Here is a 19,250-nt window from a genome sequence, read left to right on the forward strand (position 1 = left end):
CCAGATCTCATCATGCGCTGAATCTTACCATTTCTAACTTGACAAAATTTCTTGGAATGGACCCTTTCTTTCAATATTTGCACAGCCATTATCTTAATTCAGGCCCCATCATCTCATGCCTGAGTTATCAGGGCAGGTGACCTCCGAATCGGTTTCTCTATCTAAAGTTTTCCTCTCCACTCCCACCATCCTACACATATCTGCCAAAGTGACTGACTGGCAAAATAATCCCTATTGTCTCTAGGATAAAAAATTCCTCTGTCAGAATTTCACACTGTCCCCAATCTATCTTTCCCATCTTCTTGGATATCATTCCCCTTTTCTACACTTCATGGTCCAGCCAAACTGGCCTCTCAATTTCTCATACACGATAGGTTCTTCCCCTCTTAAATTCCTATCTTTGCAGTAGCTGTGGCTCAGGTCTGGAATTCACCTCCTCCTTGCTCGTCCCCTCTCTTGGAAGACACAAGTCCAGGAAGCATTTCCTGATCTCCACCCCTCCCCCCATCCCCAGCGTCTATGTCCTACTTCTCTTCCCAACTACCTTGATCTTTACTGGGTTTTAGTTATTTTGGGGTTTATTCTGCTTACATTTATTCTGTCAGTACATATATACTGACAGAATAAATGTAAGCAGTGTGTGTGTGTGTGTGTGTGTGTGTGTGTGTGTGTGTGTGTGTGTGTTTTCACATTATTTTCCCCGGTAGAACATAAACTAAACTCCCTGAGAAAAGGCATTTTTTTGGTCACTATAGCCCCAATGCCTAGGCTCATGTCTGCCACAAAAAGAGACCTTTAATAAATATTTGTGCATCGCTCTCTAGGCTGCAGGATATCCAGCTATAAAATGAAGGGAATAATGCTTTGGGGCAGCTAGGTGATGTTACCTCTAGAGTTAAGGAAGACACATCTTCCTGAATTCAATTCTGGCCTCAGACACTTACTAGCTATATGATTCGGGGCAAGTTACTTAACCCTGTTTGCCTCAGTTTCTACATCTGTAAAATGAGCAGGAGAATGTAATGGCAAACCACTCCAGTATTTCTGTCAAGAAAACCTCAAATGGGGTCCCCAAGAGTTGGGACACAATTCAAACAACTGAACACCACCAACAGCAATGCTTAAATTACCAACTTCACAAGGAAAAGAGACAAGAAGTAATTACTGAAAAGGTCACTGGATTTGTCAGGAAACTCTGCATTTGAATCTCTTTCTTGTGACACTTGAAACAAAATAACCTTTTTGAACCTTGGCTTCCTCATCACCAAAAAAGAGTTAATAATAGCCACTTAACTCACAAGATTATTGTTAGGATCAAATAAGATAATGCATGTAAAGTGCTCTGTAAATTTTAAAGAGTCATATAAATATCAACTATTCTTGTTAAGGAAGGTTGTAGATTAGCAAATTTATAACTTTAAAGTATATATAAATGTGACATTATTACTGGAGACTGGGTAATAAATATGTGAGGGAAAGGAATCAGAAAGGATAGTTTTTTTTAAAAATAAACTCAGTTTTCAAAACATTAAGTTTAAGATACTGGTAGGGTGTCCAAATAGATCTAAACTATAAGTACCTTGAGATGTAGGTCTGGTACTCTGAAGAAAAGTTGGGTCAGAGATGCTAGAGATACAGATCTGAAGATCATACACAGAAGATACAAATAAAATGACAAGCCTGAATCTTAAGATTGGTAAGGAAGAAAAACTCAAACAAGTGGAGAAGATGAGGACGAAGCTTTTCCATTCTCATTTTGAAGTGTTGGAAAGAGGCAAGGGGTCCATTGGAGGAGACAGAGAAGGCCCATTTACAAAAGTAGGAGGAAAATCTGAAAAGTATGCTACTATGGAAGTCAAGAAAGAAGAGACTATCAGACAGAGAAAGAAGTAAATGGTGTCATATTTCAGAAGTCAAGAAAGATAAAGTAAATCTTAATCTTTAATTAGTGGAAAAAGGCTATTGGTTTTAGCAATTGGAATATGATTTGTCACCTCTATAAGAGGAAGTTTACTAGAAAGGTAGGAAGAGAAACTAGGTTACAATAGACTTGAGTAGATTGAGGGTGTAGTGCAGGAAAATGTGTCAAAGGCATCAGGTGTAGACAACTTTTTCAGTAACTGTGGCTGAGAAAGAGAGATGGGCCAATGTAGTAGAGGAGATTAGACAGGTAGTTTCAATAATGTCAACACAAAGTGATTTGTGAAAAATACTGCAAAATGGGTATTAATAAACTGTCCCATGATTTCAAAGATGAAGAAAGTATCTTCTGGTTGGGATGAGTAGGAAGGGATTCCTGAAGAAGGTAGGATTTGGGCTGGGACTTGGAAGGGCAGGGAGAGTTTCAAAAAAACTGGCATTTGAAGTAGAAGACAAATACGAGCACAAACATGAAGGCAAGAAAGGACAAGACATCAGAAATAGCGTTCAGGGAAAAGACCATTGAATTGGGTATCTTGAGACTTTAGTTCTACTCTTTGCTCTGTCTGCACTAGTGATGATGCAGTTGGTTCAGTAACTTAACCCCTCTGAGCCCCAATTTTCCTATATGTAAAAAATTAGGGCATTGGGCTAGATAACTTCTGAGGTCTTTATCTAAAAACAATATTTGGGAAGCTCAGTTTGATAGGAGACCAGGGGTAACATATGCAAGTGGGAGATAAGGTCTGACAGGGAGATTAAGGCAAGTATTAAGAGGTTAGGAGGTAATAATGACTTATCTTAGATTTCTGATCATTGGGGGGACATTGGATTATATCTTTAATGCTGTAACAAATCTGAAGACAATCTAAACTCAGTCTCCTCATTTTATAGATGGGGAAATTGAGATCCAAAGAAGTTATGTAATTTGCCCAAGGCCACAAAGGTAAGAGATAGGAGGATCTGAACTCAGGTATTCCTTATTCTAAGTACATAATGGGTTCTCTTAGAAAGCTGTGTGATAGTTGTGAGCAGCATGATCTTAGAGAAGAAACACTGGAGGGAAGGAGACTGGTTGGCAAGATATTATGTCAAGGTGTGAGGTCTTTAATAAGGGCAGTAGGCTCGGAAAGTGAAGAATAGATGAGAAAAATACATTTTAAAAAATTTTGATTTATTTAAGGAAATGGGGTTAAGTCACTTGCCCAAGGTCACATAGCTAGGCAATTATTAAATGTCTGAGGCTGGATTTGAATTCAGGTCCTCCTGACTCCAGAGCCAGTGCTCTATCCATTGTACCACCTAGATACCCAGAGAAAGATATTTTAAAGAAAAAATTCATAGGAGGGTGAGGGAAAAATCAAGTTTCAATAGACATTTTGAGGTTTTGGACCTGAGATGACTAGGACAATAGAAACAGTAAAATTATATGAAAAAGTGGGTTTAAGGAAAAGAGAGATAAAAGAAAATGAAGACTTTGATTTCAGACATGTGGATTTTGAAATATTTGAAATATTAAAGTATTGCAGGTAAATGTGTCAAACAGAGGCAGCTGAAAACAAAAAGGCTATTATTGAGGAGAAAGATCAGTGCTGAATATATTTGTATATATGTTTTGGGAGTCATCTAAATGGAGTTAACAGTTCAAATGTTGGGTGAATAAGAGTAAGTGCATAAACAAGGAAGAAAAGAGGGTCCAGAATAAGACCTTGGAGGGGAACACATTTAGACAAGGAGAAAGAAGAGTCAGCAAAGGATCACTTAAGAAATGACTACAAAGTATTTGGCCTTCTGCAGAAGACATGCAAGGTAAAAAGCTTCTGCCTTTCTGGCTTGGCCCAAAATAGATCTAATGCCTCTGTTCCATTAGTGGTTCTTAAAGGCCACTTTACATTATGAACGTTAATGTGCACTTGGGCTAATGTAGACTCCTAAGTGATATTCCAAAAGCTTAGGATAAGAAATGAATAGGCCTAAAGGTTCAATGGCCAACCTCGTGGTCTACCTAATTACATCTGCTAGCCAATCCTATACGTCCGTGGCATACTATCCAGATCTCTACTTTTGCATTTTCTTCTTTGGTCCTCTCCTCCCCATCTATTTTACTTCATTAGCTTGGCATTTTCTACTTCACTGAATTGAGGTCATTCTAAAAAAAATCTGCCATGTGATGATTATTTATTTCTCTACTTATGCACTGCAATTTCTTTTTGTGACCCCCTCCTCCCCTGCCACAAATTTCTCAAGCATTTTTCATCTTTATTTTTTAATATATTCAGTTCCTCAATCCATATCTGCTCTCCTAGTATATCAATTTTGATTTGACCTTCCTTGCCTCCTTTCAGCCTTGATCCTGTAGTCACTGAGATTAAGCTATGTTCTGTTTATTGCCACTGCACCCCCTTGTTCCCTGGACCTCTCACTGTTTAATCCCAGACAGATCCTAACAGGCTCACCACTTTGTCTTCTTTACTCCAATCCCCAAATGATTAAACTCAAGTGGAGGAATTCATGCAGTTGTTATGTTCTGTCAATTATAAATTCATGCTATCAATTGTGATTTTATTATTGCAGAGCAATTCTTTAAATTTCATAACTGACACACAGGTACAAAATGCTTAGGTAGTTGGCTAGGTGGCACAGTGCACAGAGCTCCAACCTTAAGTCAGGAAAACCTGAATTCAAATTTCGCCTCAGATACTAGTTGCATGACACTGGGTAAGCCACTTAACCTCTAGTTCTGACTCAGTTTCCTCAACTGTAAAATGGCAATAATAATCAGCACCTATTTCCTAGAGCTGTTGTGAGGATCAAATAAGTAAACATAATAAGACATCTTATATGTACATCTACATGTGTATTTTCATAAGTATACACACGTTTTCATTCTCATTCCATTTTGATTCTCAAAGCAACCCAGAGAATTAGAAACTGCAAGTATTATTCCCATGGTTGTGATTGGTGATCAGAGGTTCAGTTAAATGAAATGAAGTCTTCTCTTTCCAAAGTCCATGTTTTTTTTCTGTTTTCATTTTAAGTTGTTCTGTGGTTCTCCTTTGATGGAATGTGGGATCCTTGAAGGCAAGGACTATTTCAGTTTTTGTATGACTTGGTCAGTCAGCTTTATTAAGCACATGAGTACTTAATAAATGCTTGCTGACATAGTTAGGGCACAGTGCTAGGTTCTAGAGAGATAAAAAAAGGCAAATACAGTTCCTATTTTTTTTCTTGCAAGGCAATGGGGTTTAAAGTGACTTGTCCAAGGTCACACAGCTAGGTAATTATTAAACGTCTGAGGCCACATTTGAACTCAGGTACCCCTGACTCCAAGGCCAGTGCTCTATCCACTGTGCCACCTAGCTACCCCACAGTTCCTATTCTTAACGAGATCACTTTCTAATTGGTAGGGTCTAATAAATTCTTATTAATTGGATCAAGGAGTTATAAAGGTTCTACAAGTCCATATGTGCCAGCAAGCATTATCATTTTGATTTTTATTTAGCTTTAACAAATTATGCAGTGTGACTCAGAGTAATAAATAAGCAAAAGCACCTTCTGCAGACTGAATGTCTCACACGTATATATTATTCCATTACACTTTTTCAAATATGTGTGTGTGTGTGTGTATGCTGTTATCATTAATATAAAACAAATTAATTTAGAAGATTATAGAATCATTACATTTTTAGATTTAGTAGAAATACTCTTGTGGGGGGAGTCATTCAATTAACAAGTATCTATTAAGTACCTACTATATGACTTTGACGGAAGAACTGGGAAAATGATTACAAATGAGGAAACAATCCCTCCTCAAAAGGAATTCTAATGGGGAGACAATAAATATGAACAAAAATAAATGTAATAAACCCCAAACATATATGCAGTAGCTATCACTAGGTAGTTTTGTTAGAAGAGTTAGAAGTGGTAGAAGATGGTCTCTGAGTTTTAATTTAAAGGACTCCCATTAAGTGAGTAAGAAGAGCCCTGGAGGCATGTGGAAAGGCCAATGCAGAGGAGTAGGAATGAGACAGTGAGCTGGGAAAAGAGACTGAGAGCTACTATCATGAAAACCAGCAGAGAGAGCATACAGGAGATAAAGTAGTCAACAATGCCAAATTCAACAGTTAAGTCAAGAAGGATTAAGATTGTGAAAAGGCCATCAGATTTGGGCAATTATAAAAAGATTCATTAATAACTTAGGAGATAGCAGTTCCTTAGATTAGAAACCATACTGCAAAAGGCTGAGAAGTGAGATGAGGATAGGTGGTGACAAAGAATGTGGATAACTTTTAAAAGAGGTTTCACTGAGAAAGGGAGGAGAGATATTGGATGAGAACTTGAAGGGATGGTAGCAATGGAGTGTTTGTAAATGTTTAACAAGTAGCTTTCCTCAAAATGTGCTTATGACACACATTTAAATTTAATTTGCATTATTAACATTGTTTCCCATCACTTTTTTATACAAACAAAAATTGTGCCATGGTATATTTATATACGTAATTTATATATTTATAGTATTTATCAACTTCAGAGATGTAAAGGTTCATTGAAAATTTAATAACTGGTTCTCTCAAGGCAGTGGAAGTTTGCTCTAGCAAACTCCTATATGGTAGGGTCTAGTGAAGATCTTTTAAGGGTCTTGGATATGAGGTACGTTCATAGTAGATTGGGAGAGGCTGAAAAGTCACACTTGAGATAGGGGGGTAATTTAGAATGTAATCAGCTACAGATGGGTGAAGATGGGATCATTAGCCTTTGTAGAAGAGGAGACCTTGGCAAGGAGAAGGGCCACCTCTTTGTCAGAGACTGAGGGAAAAGATGATGTCAAATAATTTTGAGATGAACGGAGATGAATGAGAGAAGAGGGAGCTCATGGATATTAGAATAGCCCCTGTGAACAATGAGCTAGAGAATCAATTATGGAAGAATAAAAAGTCTGTTGGATGCAGTGATGTGTTCTGTTACAGTTGGATAACAGGAATTTGTAATGTAGCCTGTTGTGTTGGTGATGAGATTTGTTCCAGCTTCATTCAGAAGTTCTGAAAAACACTGTAACTTGGGGCTAAGCTTTGACAAGAGAAGAACAATGATGGGAGAAAGGGACAAGGGATTTAAGAGCTGAGGGCAACATAGTTTAAATGGTTAATTGTTGGAATGAAGCAGGAGGAAAGTTAATTTGGAGAGTGTCTCGGTTTTAAAATAGTCTTCATATTCAAAATGGTTGAACAATATCTGCAACAAACATGTTACCTCTTTAAAATAAATAATAATAATAATAATATGTAATGAACTTAAGATAAATCTAAAGCTAATAATGACTATGTCACTACCAAATGAGACTCAGTAGATTGTTAAAAAGGTGACTTTAAAAAAAACAAAGGTGAGGGGCGGCTAGGTGGTGCAGTGGATAGAGCACAGGCCTTGGAGTCAGGAGTACCTGGGTTCAAATCCATCCTCAGATACTTAATAATTACCTAGCTGTATGGTCTTGGGCAAGCCAATTAACCCCATTTGCCCTGCAAAAACCTAAAAAACAAAACAAAACCACAAAGGTGAAACAAAATTAAAAAAAAAATCTGGTATGTAACAGTTGGATAGAGATGGCCTAGTGGCAGTAAAATGATATATTTTTATGGCAGTTTCACTAAATGTGATTTACTACCAGCAAAATCAATAGCTTATAATGGTATAAAATATAATTACAATTGGGGATAATGGTTCTTTTGTGAACTAATTTCAGGAATTTCAGAAATGAAAGGAATCCTGGGGATCATCAAATCCAAATTCTCCATTTTATTAGGCAACTGACATTCAGAGTTGTGAAATGACTTACCTAAGAATAAACAGCTATTAGGTGAGGCAGAGTCAGGATTCACACTCAAGGTTTCTAATTACAAATTCAGTGTTCTTTCCAAAATACTGAATGCAAAACAAATATCATCTCACTGAAACTGGACCAAAGGGGGAAGAAAAAACAAAGGATAACGAATTAAATATACCTGAATATGAACTTATTTACATATTAACTAAATTCTACTGTGAACTAAGAACAAGGTTAAATCTATGTCATGCTCACCAAATGCTTACTGTAGTGGCAGTTTCCTATTGAAGGGAGATTTCCTTTATAGTTTAGGTGCAACAAGAAAGAGGAGAGATTTCCTTGAAATCTCTCCTCTTTCTTGTTGCACCTAAACTATAAAAGAAGCCACATTACCTATTCTAACTGCACATTGGATCTCTTCCAGAAGGCATATTTGTTTTAGCATTGATTTCACTATAAGCTTGGAAAAAGTACTCTGAGAAGAGACACAAAACACCATCTTCGTACAATGATTAAATTCTCAATTTTTACCATACTGCTAATTTTGAGTCTTAAAAAAGAGGAACTTAAATATTTATTATTGAGAGCCTACTAAGTATGAGATACTATGCTAAATTATAATTAGTGGGTACAGTTATAGTCTCTATCTTCAAGAGTTTAGAATCTGATGGGGGATCAATCAGCTAAAACCATGTTAAACACTGGAGATACAAAAAAGGCAAAAGAGTTCTTGTCTTAAAGGAGGTTAGAATCTAATGGGGAGAAGGAAGATCTCTCTGGGCCTCAGTTTCCTTATGTACAAAATCGTGAGGGACTTGATCTTTCTGTTAAATTTTATGATTTTATGGACCCCAAATGATAATAAAGAAATAGATTTTTCCAAAAGAGAGTTGTTTGGAAAAGTTTACTTTCATATATTAAAACCTTTGTTTGTTAGATATATTGGAAAGACAACTGTGTTAAGAATTAAGAGAACTGAATTCAAGTCTCCATGGCACTACTTCCTAGAACAGTTGTATGATAATGCATTTTGCTATATTTGTTGCAATTATAATTTGTGTGGGTAGTAGTATGATTTTGTAGAGAGAGAGCCTAGACTTGGAATCAGAAAACTTGTTTTTGAACTTTGGCTTGAACATAGACTAGTCCTAACCTCTTTTTTCATTTGTAGAGTAGAGATGGGAATGTTGCTTCCACATTTCTCACTGAACCTTTGTGAAGCATTTGTGGCAGAGTGCATCAAAGACTTAACATTAACCATGTCCTTATGGCAAACTGCTTGATCTTGATGAAGGGGAAAGATGAGAATTGTGATTGTAGAAATTGGGTAGAGATGTAAACTGACCACCACCTACTCGTGAGATGTAAATTGACTAGAATTATGATTGTAACAGAAGCAATTTGTAATCTTAAAGGCTGCTTGGGTGGAGACCCCCATTCTTGATATACCATAGATCGTTTAATGTAAAATTTGGCTTCACCCTCTACCTAATTCCTGGTCTAGTAAGAGAAAGGGAGTTCACCTTCTGCCATCTGGATAAGAGACAAGACAAAAAACCTGGATTGGATTCCAGTTCTGGGCACTGAGTTCTCTGACCTGTAGTCCAGTCAACACTGCTTGGCTGTTCTTTTATCACTCTATCTCTCCTTCTCCCTATCCCTAAGCCTTCCTATGTCTTGTACCCTTTTAAATAAATTTTTGTTTTTATTTCCACCCTTGCTTTCCCAAGTCTGAATAATGATTCCTTATAGGCAGAACCGAACTCAAGTAGCCAGCAGCTTGCAATCTGAGTCTCTATTTCCTTTGTTGTAAAATAGGGATAATACTAACATCAACCTATATAAAGCAGTTTATAAAGGCTAGTTAACATTATGTGAAAAGTACTTTGTAAACCTTAAGATGCTATATAAATGTGAATTTACATATTATAATTTATTTATACTACCATATAACCAGTAAACTTATATTTCATTGCTGATACAAACAACAGATGTGATGCTCATAAAGATGATTTTGAGAAACTAACAGAGGATTTTCATTGTAACAATTAATTTCTACTAAAACAAGTAAGTTATATTAAGTTACTTTATTGTGTTGTTCAAGTTCAGTGAGTCCAGCAAGGTTGATTTTTTTCCCAACTATATTTTCCTAGGACAATTACAACATGATTGGGGGTAGTTAGATGGTGCAGTGACTAGAACACCAACCCTGGAATCAGGAGGACCTGAGTTCAAATCCAGCCTTAGACACTTGACCCTTTCCAGCTGTGTGACCTTGGGCAAGTCACTTAACCCTGATCGCCTCACATCTAGGGCCATCTCTAGTCATTCTGATTCATATCTAGCTACTGGATCCAGATGGCTCTGGAGGAGAAAGTGAGGCTGGTGACTTTGCACAGCACCCCCTCCCTGATGTCATGGTCTTCTTCAAAAACGAAGGACAAATATCATCAGTTACATAATCAGAAGACCAAAAACCATTTTCAGAGAATACTCCTTCAACTCCTCACTTTTAGAATGCCTGGCTGGACTTCCAGACTCAGCTCAAGCACCTCCTTCCAGAGGAAGACATTCCTGATCCCCCTATCCTTGCTCTCCTCTCCTATAGTTTCTAGAGGTTACCTTTCATCTGATTTCTTCCTTCCTTTCCTTCCTTCCTTCCTTCCTTCCTTCCTTCCTTCCTTCCTTCCTTCCTTCCTTCCTTCCTTCCTTCCTTTCTGTATATACACATACATATACTCACATATACATGTGAGCTATGTAGAGAAGGAAATTAATATATTTCCTTCTCTATATAACTCACATGTGTCTATAGAGGTACAAGTTGCCTCCTATCAGCTTCTAGCAGGCAGGAGGCACATTTCTTTTGTCTTAGTCCCCTAGTGCTTAGCACGTAGCAGTACCTGATGAATTAATGAGAAAATATTTAAGTGTTTACTATGTTTCAGACACCATACAAACACAAAGACAGTCTTTGCTGTTAAGAAGCTTAGGTTATTAGGTTATACAGGAGAATGGTTACTAAGAAGAAGGGGGTGTTGGCCTGGGAAGTTACAGGAATGAGGAGGAATGGAGTCACTGCAATTAATTGATCTGTTCTGTGGGTAAGAGAAGATCTTAAATGATTTTAAATGACATGTATCAGTCAGAAAGTTATAAGGGAAGAATCATATCATAAAATGCAGACATAGAAGCTTCTGACAATGGGGCCACTAGAGGTAAATAAGGCAGGTAGCATTTTACTGCCTCAGGGAGGTGAAAAAAGTCTTTCTGTCTCATCAACAATAGGATCATAGTTTGAGAGCTGGAAGGGACATTAGAGGTCATCAAATCCAAACCTTTCAGTTTATAGCTTAGTGAACTGAGGCCCAGAAAAGGAAAGTGGCTTATACAAGTGAGAACCCAGGTCTTGTTGGCACTTTATCCACCATTCACTTCCATGATGAAACTTGGGCAGTAGGCTTGTTTTTAGATATTCAGAGGAATAGAGTATTATATTTTTGAGATGGGGGGATGTTTTAATTTTATGAGCTGGCTCCTTTTGTTCTTCATGGTAGATAAAAAGGTAGCTAAGTGATTTCTTAGGAGTTAAACATCCAAAGTCAGTAAGTAATTAGATTTTTTGATGGAGTGAAAGAGTCCAAGACTGTAGAACAGGTGAGAGAATATGGCCTGACATAGGTAGGTAGATCCCAAATCTCTAAAACAGATATTTTGGGACAAATGGTAACTCTACTCTGTGACTCCAGAGGAGGAAGAATTATTAATGCAGTTGTATTCTGAGAAACCATGTTAGCATCCACTCACTGCACTGCCTCATTATTTTTCTTTTCCCTTTTCTTTAAAATTAAATTTTTAAGTAACAAAAATCTATTTTCTCTCTCTCACTTCATCTTCACACACTGAGAAAAAATACTGATAAACAAAAACTCCTCTTAACAAATATACACAGTCAAGAAAAATAAGTTCCTGCATTGACCATGACTAAAAAAACAGTGTCATTCTGTGTCCTCAGTTCATCCCCTATCTATCAGGAGGTGGGAAGTCGGCTTCATCATCACATGCTTTTCAAAGTCACAGATCATGAGGACTGGAAGAGACCAGAGATCATCAGGTCCCACCTCCTCATTTTACTGAGGCCCACAAAGGTGAAGTGATATGTGATGTGGGTTTATGCTGAGTTATTAACCCTTCAATACTATTCCATTTGTGGTCAGCAGCACATTGAGACATTACAGCAAATCCAATTGAATACAAATAATAGCTCACACTTATAATGTGCCTTAAGATTTGCAAAGCATTTTGCATATATTATCTCAATCCTCACAATAGTTAGATGCTAAATTATCCCCATTTTAGAGTTGAGGAAACTGAGGCATTCAGAGGCACATGGGTCATGTGGCTATGAAGTGTCTTCAGCAGGATTTAACTGTAGTCTTTCTGACTCCAAAGTCTACCACTCTTATCAACTACATATAGAAATGTGTGATCCTGTTCATCTTTGGCATTATAGGTCCTTGGTGCAGAGCTAGGACAGAAAGGAATTATTTACTACCTATTCTCATAAACCATTTGTTTAATGATCTGATTGCGAAGTTAGATGGTTCCTTTACATACATGGGTAGCAATTTGGTGTAATACCAGTTTATTCTCTACCATTCCTCTCTTTTTTAAAAATCTCCCTCGCTTCTGCTTTCTCTGTCTTTGACCCCATTACATATTGTGTGTGAGTGTGTTTAAATTTGGATCTGTGATTTCATTGGCATGAGGAACTCCCACTACCAATGAAGATTGGAGGTCTCTTGGCAATTTATAGTTTTAGAGAGTTGAAAATATTACTTGAAATTGTTTTTGGCCTCTATTTTAATTCAATAAATATGTATTAAGCAGTTACCATGTTTAAGGCATTGTAGAAGGAAATGGCAAACCACTATAGTATCTTTGTCAAGAAGATCCCATGGATAGTTGGTCCAAGGTGTCACAAAAAGTCAGATAAGACTGAACAGTAACAACGATGTGCAAGGAATTGGTATAAGTGCTGATAATAAATCACATGTTATACTTTTTATAAAGCATTTTCTTCATGACAATTTTATATAGGAGGTAAAGTAAATATGATTATCCTCACTTTATAGAGGAGGGAACTGAAATTCTGAGAGTATTAGCTGACAAAATTGGCAAGTGTTTGGGGATCTGAAACCATGTCTAGCACTACAGTCACCAAGCTATGAGCACTGGACCTGGAGTAAGGAAGAACTCAGTTCAAATCCAGCTTCAGATACTCAATAGCTGTGTGACCCTGGGCAATTACTTGGGATACACACACACACACACACACACACACACACACACACAGCCAACTAATCTCCCTTGGTGGTTATGAGGATAAAAATGAGGTAATATTTGTAAAGTGCTCTACTATATAAATACTAGCTATTAATATAATGTGATGATATAGCACTTCATAACATTTTGTGCAATATTAATATTAAATAGCCAAATCACTATGGCATGTTTTATTCTAACTGGCAACATCTCTAAAACTATCTCTCTAAACCACGGTTCTTTTGCAGAGATTTGACCTCTACTCTGGAGTCGATTCATGTCGAACAAAAACAGAACAGCATCCAGTGCACCGATATGGATAAAATGAGTCATCCAGAGATACAATCTGGCTTGAGTTGCTGCGGTGGAACATGGGTAACAGTGGTCAGCAGGTTTTCAACCCTTTATCAGCAAACCTGTCACACCAAAATACTTCTTCTATTCAGTGTTTCTTGATAATAGCGTTTGAGAGAAGACTTTCTAGCAATTCCAACTCATATCCTCGATGGAAACTTTATTCTCAAAAATCCTAGAGAGCTAGAAATTTGCGTGAGCGAACTGACTCATTTTGAGTTCCACGGTTGCTAGTAAGAGATCTTAGTAAGAGACACCGCCACCGTGGGTCAGCAACAGAGCTGAGGGACTGGCAAAAATCATCAGATCCAACCCTGGTGAGGTTTTTTTTTTTTTTTACAGGTGAGGTATCTGAGATCCACTGAGAAGCCAAGGGATTATTTGTCTGACATGGGTCATGAGTGGTCAAGTTGGAGATTTGAACTCAAGTCCTCTGACTCATGTCTGACAGCACAAGTTTAATATAGTCTCCTGTCTGATTACTTTCATCCCATTTTCTTCCTGCCCTTTTACTCAACTCAGTCCTGTAATCTGATGCTGATAAGAATAACGATAACAAAATGATAGTGATGAGAGCTGCCTGCTGTGTCGTTTTAAGGTCATCAAAGTGCTTCTTGAGGTAAGTCACTATTATTGTGTTTGTCTTTGTATCTCCACTTAGAAACAGTATCTAACCCATATTAGGTATTTACTAAATGCTTCTAAGTGAATTATATTTATCATCTCATTTTACCCCAACAATATTCATTTTAATGATTAGGAAATTGAGACTTAGAAAACTTATGTGACTTACCTAGAATCACTAATCTAGAAGGGGTCTGAGGAGGGACTGGAGCCCTGGTTCTTTCTGACTTCACAATGAACACTGAATACTCTAGAAGATAACGTGGAAGTTACTACAGCATCACAGTCACTAATGAAAAACAACTTTTCACCCTTGACAGGTGTACCGAAAGTCAGTCACGCTATTTCACAAATCCTTGCTATCAAAGGATAAAAGGGAAGAGGCATCTTTGGTAAAGAACCTAAACATCCCACCAGAAAGTCCCAAATAACCCCAAAAACTGAGAATAAAACTACCAAAAGTCAACAGAGAGTAACAGGCATTATTTCCAGCCCACGTTTGTTCTTCTAAAAAAAGCTAACTAAAAAAAACCCTCAGATACATGAAATCTAACCATCATTTCACATATTTCCTGTTCTTGTACAGCTCATAAAAATGTTTCTGAGGCTTTCCCTGGCTCATCTACAATGATGGGAAGGGGGCGGAGGGAGGAGGAAGAGAGAGGAAAGGAAATGCAACAGATGGACGACCATCCTCTCTTACAGTAATTCATCTTTGCTGGATGGGCAACATTTCAACTATTTTGCAGATATGCCAATAGCTTATTGCTGCCCAAGAACAATGGAAATGAGGCTCTTTAGAAAATTAAAAACAAAAACAACTCACACACTTTGGAGCACTGTTTACCACTGTCTATTTCTGCTGTTTCTAAAAGAGATCACCTCAGTTCCCCTCTGACCCTCCCCAAACTGACTTCACAAGAAGCTAATCTTGCACTGATTTAGAGCTGACAGGTGGTACATGCATAATTAAAGATGACCTAACACAGAATGCTCTCATTCCTGGCATATTATCAGACACTTAAGCAAAGCAATTATCAGTAGGCAATCTTTTCTGGGGAGAGAGAGAGGAGGGAGGGAGGGGAAGGGAGGGGAAGGGAGGGGAGGGAGGAGGGGAGGGGAGGGAGGGAGAGAGAGAGAGAGGGAAGGAGGGAGGGAGGGAGGGAGGGGGAGAGAGAGAGAGAGAGAGATAGCGATAGCATTGGCATTAGTACTAGGATTTGGGCAAGAGTTTCATAATACAAGCTTTCAAAATAATTGATATTTGATAGATAAACTCTAAATCACTTTAAAAGGTACATATTTGTCACCTGACAGCCACACTTTTCTTCTTTTCCTAAAGGGTCACATTTCAATATTTAACACAGCAGAAAAACCAAGGTGTCTCCTCAGACCCTGGTGCAATATGGCAAAAAAATCTTTGAATTTTTCTCTCTTGGCACACCAGGCCTGCCTTATAGGAGTCAAGAGGAACAGGCAAGATCTTGACTTAAAAACAAAGTTAAAAATCTCCTTACAAGATGATTTCCCCTGAAATATTGCAACATATTACAGAGATGTATCAATCTATAAAACTTGAACCTGAAAAGAAGCAAAAAGTAAAACTAAATGGTTTGGGAGAACTTTCTTTTTCCAATACTGGAGAAAGAAATATTAATTTGCAAGAGAAGGATCTCGACAGAAATGATTTCATGTTTCAAGTGTTGGGGGATGGGGAGAAAAAAGAATGCATTTCTTAAAGTACAGTATTTTGGTAAATTATAGTGCATGTATTTTATGTATTTTACCCAAATGAATGCATTTTAGCTCTCCCTAGAATGGAAATTACTTTAATGTTATATAGTGAGACAAGTGTTTTGCTTTCTTTCTTTTTTTTTAAAGGGTGCCTTAGAAGTTAATGGATTTCTGAAGCCCATATAAATCTTCCTTCCATGAGACTGGGCTTTATAAGAGAGAACTTCACAATGCTTGTGGTGTGTATTTTCTTGAATTTCATAAGAGATCTTATTGTTTAAATTCTTATATCCTTATGTCATATGTGAATAAATGGCCTTATTGTTCATCTGAACATGTCTTTATAGGAATTCTGGTTCTGAAGCTCATACTGTTGGTTTGAATTTTTTTCTTATCAAATTAGAACAAAAAAATCTCTTTTACTCTATCATTGAAAATTCCATGCAAGTGGTCATTTGGGGCAGCAGTTTGTCAGTTAAGTAAAACTAAAAAGATAAATGCAAATGAAGCACACAAATTACCGGGATGATCTAATAAGTAAATCAAGGTATATAGGAAAAGTTTCCACCATGAGAAACTTAAAGGGATTAATGTGACAATTCATTAAAGAGGAGAATTCATTGGAAGCAAAAGAGAAAGTGTTTTTCTTGAGATAGTTTTGCTTAGGAAATACTCTCCTCCAGATCTGAAATTAAAATATAAACAGTCTTTAGTGATCCTAGAACCAGTTACATGATAGGGGAAGGGAGGAAGACTCAATCTTGGGAGATTCAGGCAGGTCTCAAAGCTTAAATTTATTCTATTTCTTAGGAAGATGAATAATTTTCTAAGCAAATAATCACAATTCTTTGTGGACATTTTTTCCTCCAAAAGGGCTCTCTCCCTCCTCCTCCTCCCTTTAGAGATGGTACAAGAGAAGAAAAAGAATGCAGTCAGACAATTTAGTAGATAGGCAGGAACAAAGGCCTCTCTAAAGAATGGAGGAAGATGACTGCATTGTACAACTGCAGAAAGTGTACCACCTCCGTTTTTAGATATTGCCAAATTCTGTACTAGAGGCCTGAATACAGAGGAAGTCAAGAACATGGTTTGAGGGAATGGCAATACCAAAAAGCTCAGGGAACCCCCCCCCCCCCATCTGATCAAACAAACAAAAGAAATGAAAAACACAGGTAGCTTTCTATAGTTGAGGGACAATAAACAAGTTAGAATAGAAAGAAGGGAGACTTCCTATACATTGTATGCACATATATGCAATTGAACTTAGTGGGAGAATGCTGTTTCATTCATGCAGCATACTAGAGCAAGATGGAAAAAAAGTGGAATTCTATAGTTTATACAAAGTTCTTATTTCCTCCATAACAAAAAGTACCTATTTTTCCTTTTAAGAGGGGGATTATTCTATTTCAATTTCTGCTGCCCATAGGCACAGCTTCATTATTTTCCAACAATACTATTAAAATAAATCTATTTAACAATGCATTTTGTCTATAGATGCTAAACACCTTATACAGTCAGCAATTTTTGAGAGGGGGGGTGGGCACATACAGGAGGAAGCAATGCCTACTAACTTTGTGGCTAATAATGGTTTCTATTGTCTATTCTCCTGATTTCCAAGTTAAGTGTGTCATTTAATTTTGTTATGCTAGTTACTTTATTCAACTATCAGCAAGTATGAGATGATCCTATGATTCCAATAATAAAAGTGGAAAAACCCCACAAAGAGCAAGATACTATTTATTGTTGTTATCCATCTGAGTCTCCTATCCCAGACAGGCTGCTTAAAAACCTTGCCATTTAGGATTTCACATAAATGCATCATGTTTGTCTTGGAACACAAAGGAGGGAAAGTCAATTATATTCCCTATTGCCTCTTTACTGGGGTTTTGAGGAATGTTGATTTTATGATGTAAATCCTATTTAAGAAAGCCCAAAGTGATAAGATTTCAGAAGTGCCTTCAGGACCACAGAATACCTATGCTGCCAGGAAGAAGGTGTCTGCTTGCACTAAGATGAAGGGCTGACCTTTGAGCATCTTTTAAAGCCTTCTCACATCTTTTTCAGCAAACAGGAGATAAAGCTAGAACAAAGAAGCTCATGGGTATATCTTGTTCCAGATTCAAGCAGTAGTATTTTTTCCCCTTAAATCACATACATTAAAATATAACAAGATTTTCCCTCATTTTCACTGCTGGGGGAAAAAAAGGGAAAAATGATTCTTGGGTGATGCCCTCCCTTCCAACAATAAACCACCCACATGAGTCAAATGCTGAGCAAGGGGCAAAACAGGGAACTTGCAGTCCTCCAAGCACAAAATTAAATGCTAAGTGCTGGTTCAATTCACTTTCCCTAGGGGAAGGAGAGTTATGGGAGGGAAGGAGTAATGGGAGGAGGATAGAAGTGGCTGATGTTCTTGTCAATCCAAGGTTTCATCAACCAAAACCTCTCAGAAAGAATGGTGTTGATAACTTCTTAGTTGGTGATGATGGTCCTTCATTTAGGAATCAAGAATAAAAGGAAGCTTGTAGTTTAATGCCTGGCATCACCCCACAACAAATAACTAGAGGGAGGAAAACCCAACTAACCTGTTTTTTTCCTTTAAATCAACATTAAGCCTCCTTAGGTTCTAATGTCCAAAAAAAGAGAGCTATCTTTTTTTTTGCTTTTCCATGTCCAGATTTGTTAACTTCTATAAACTAATTAGGAAAGATGAACAGAACCAAAAAAGAAAAAAAGAAAGCAAAGCATGATGGAAACCACTGATTCCTAACCCTGCAGCCAGTTGTACTGTAATATCTTCTGCTTTGTGCTGACAACCTTTTCTTTCCTCCACTCATTCAGACACAATGCCTTCAGGTCTGTCTAAGTAATGTAATTTACTGGAGTGGAATTCCCTTGATACTTTCTGCAGCACTCAGTGACAGTATCATTTATACTCTACACTGTCATGCCATGACACTGATACATCGGCTTTCATCCCTCATTCACTGCAGAGTGTGCAATTTCACCTTCTATTGTGCCCTTCTGTTGAGTGCGTGTACAAATTTACTTCATTCATCCCTAATTACAAACCTCGGCTGAAATGCTCTCATTAGATTTATATTTCTCACTCCAAATGTCAATCTTATTGAAAATTCTGATTTTCTTGAAGATTCATCCATTAGCAATAAACTCTAAAGGCATTTCGTGACCGAGTACATTAAACCAGCGGTGCGGACATGCACTTAAAATACATCATTAGAGTAAATCTCCATTGGTAATGCTTTGCATTATTCAACTAAAGTAATAATGAGCCAAGACTGGCCAGTAGCCTCTCTGGCACATGAAAGACATAGGTTAAAATCAGCCATAATGCTGGAATCAGCACATACCATATCAAGGGGATGTGCTGCAAAACCTCAATCATTCCTTATGAAGGGGTGGGAGGGAATTACAGTCACAGTCCAATTTATCACCTTCTCCAGCCTATGAT

The 19,250-nt window shown here is 37.5% G+C and overlaps 1 protein-coding gene across 7 annotated transcripts in view; it reads right to left on the bottom strand.

Annotated features, from left to right (window-relative positions):
- Positions 1-19,250, bottom strand: part of BACH2 (BTB domain and CNC homolog 2) — a 408,794-nt gene that overhangs the window by 140,230 nt on the left and 249,314 nt on the right. Inside the window, exon 4 of one of the 7 annotated variants that reach the window (XM_074187170.1) lies at positions 7,754-7,871. The exons of the other annotated variants lie outside the window; for them this stretch is intronic. The gene's annotated coding sequence lies outside the window, so the exon portion shown is untranslated. The remainder of the gene's footprint in view (positions 1-7,753; positions 7,872-19,250) is intronic. 7 annotated transcript variants of the gene reach the window in all.

This window comes from Macrotis lagotis, chromosome 5 (assembly GCF_037893015.1).
Source record: "Macrotis lagotis isolate mMagLag1 chromosome 5, bilby.v1.9.chrom.fasta, whole genome shotgun sequence".
NCBI classification, from domain to species: Eukaryota; Metazoa; Chordata; class Mammalia; order Peramelemorphia; family Peramelidae; genus Macrotis; species Macrotis lagotis.